The sequence below is a fragment of the Hylaeus volcanicus genome, chromosome 7, assembly GCF_026283585.1.
Source record: "Hylaeus volcanicus isolate JK05 chromosome 7, UHH_iyHylVolc1.0_haploid, whole genome shotgun sequence".
Classification (NCBI taxonomy): Eukaryota; Metazoa; Arthropoda; class Insecta; order Hymenoptera; family Colletidae; genus Hylaeus; species Hylaeus volcanicus.
Genome location: NC_071982.1, coordinates 5,132,281 through 5,134,323, shown reverse-complemented (window position 1 = coordinate 5,134,323; position 2,043 = coordinate 5,132,281). Strand labels below are relative to the sequence as shown.

The 2,043-nt window shown below is 45.8% G+C and overlaps 1 protein-coding gene across 4 annotated transcripts in view; it reads right to left on the bottom strand.

The window, feature by feature from the left end:
- Positions 1-2,043, bottom strand: part of LOC128879156 (pleckstrin homology domain-containing family G member 3) — a 58,157-nt gene that overhangs the window by 18,500 nt on the left and 37,614 nt on the right. Inside the window, exon 1 of one of the 4 annotated variants that reach the window (XM_054128045.1) lies at positions 1,373-1,767. The exons of the other annotated variants lie outside the window; for them this stretch is intronic. The gene's annotated coding sequence lies outside the window, so the exon portion shown is untranslated. Of the gene's footprint in view, positions 1-1,372; positions 1,768-2,043 lie in introns of those variants that run through there. 4 annotated transcript variants of the gene reach the window in all.

Here is a 2,043-nt window from a genome sequence, read left to right as displayed (position 1 = left end):
TACTCTCTACTCACTACTCTCTACTCTCTACTCAAGGTACTTTACTCACTACTTCAGAATATGCCAAGAATGGAGATATAAACACCTATAACCAGTAACTGTTTCCTCTTATAGAACCCATGCAACACATGAATTCAAGTTAATTCTTTAATTCTTAATCAACTGTTAATTCTTTCTAATCGAAGAAAGCAACATTAATTTTATCAGACGCATTCCATTTCCATTAATTTTCCATTCCTCCTGCATAAAATTACGCGTCGGATATTTGAATCCCTCCGAATATTAACATATCCCGTTGTCAGGAAACGAAACATCGCAAACTGTCCACAAAAAACGCGATTGCACTGTGACCGTCTCGATGAATCATTTCCCCTCCACGAGGCGAACGGACACTGTCTCAAGATGAGGACTTTTAATGTTTGATTTACACGAACTGGTCAATCCAGTTGACTGGAATTTTGGACAGAAGCCATCACCGAGAACCTGCCACGCAACCTCCACCAAGATTTAGCTACACGATCGAAGCTGACGTACAGTTTAGCTTACGATTGGGCCAGTTCAAGAAAATTTTATTCGATGTTAGAAACCATGATTTCGATGCAGTCCACGGGTGTCTTGGCTCTTCCAAAGCAAGTCTACCGATAGTATCCTAACCAGAGACCTAACATCAACAACTGTTCCTCCACAGCTACTTATTAATGCTGCTAACCTGACCAGGAAGTTAGTTTCCAGTAACCATTTCTTAGAACGTATCGCTCAACGTCAACAGTTTGACTGCTTTCCAAATCCTATATGACACAGCCCGATAACGTCGGGTAATTCGACTCTTATCTATCCTGAGCTGCTACCTGTTTTCACTAGCGTCGACCGACATCGATAACCTGGCCACCACTTAAGCTTTGGAATGACCCTGTTCGGGAATATCTTATCCAGGGCCAGCAGTTTGGGTAGGTTTTCAAAACTAAATTCCTACAGTAGCAGTTTCCCAAGAAGCCTGTTTCCTAACGCTAACTAATCGAGGCAAACGATTTTTAGAAACGTCAAACCCAACGGCAACGACCTGCCAGGTCTAAAAATAAGTTCTAATACGACTATCCTAGTCTCCAGGTCCTCTGATACACGTTTCGAGACTAACGGTTCGGTGACTGCAACGCTAATTCCGTAATGATACCAAATATCGGATTATCCAGTCGCCATGCCAACAATTTTTCAATTTCAATTTTTCAGGCTGACCTCCTACGTCCAAACGTTGACCTTTTAATAGTTTGTTTCCTCCCACTATCCAAAGCGATTTTACTCGAACCTCTGTCAACTATCGGGTCCACCCCGCGACACTGTCGACTATTTCTCCGCGTTTTTCGAATCAACTCACCGGAGCAGTCCGCGGAAGGTCTCCGATCAATCCAAGAGGCACGTCAGCCACCGTGCACCGACACTGTCATACTGATCGATGGAGCACTCACACACCGGAAGCAATTGATTCTAGCAACGAGCCACGATGACCACGACCGACACTGTATCCACTGATCGACGTTTCGCGGAAAAGGAACTCGCGTTACTCGAACGGAACGTTTCGCAACTGTTCTTATCTGTACGACTTGTTGATCGATTAGGGGGTGGTGGGAGGCGGGGTACGATTGGGATCGACGGATAAACGAATCCTAGATTCGAGAATCGTTGGAACGAGGAGGAGTCAGGTGCGCGGATGCGAGATTATTCGAGGAGGCGCGACAAGCTGCGGAGCAGGTAAAGCGCAGCCTTCGCTGGTCGAGCAACAGGTAGATACTGCGGAGAGAGGCGAAGATGGGAATGGAGCGAGTGTCCCACTCGGATAGACGGATCCGAATGCCGACGAGCGGGACTGACCGTAAAGCGGCGTTCACAATAGAATGTCGGGAGAAGCATTCTTGGAAACGGAATGCATCGAGTAGCGAGTAGAGTGGAACTCATTGAGTAGCGAGTAGTGAGTAGAGTGAAATGCTTTGAGTGGTGAGTATAGAGTGGAATTCTTTGAGTAGCAAGTAGCGAATCAAGTGAAATTCT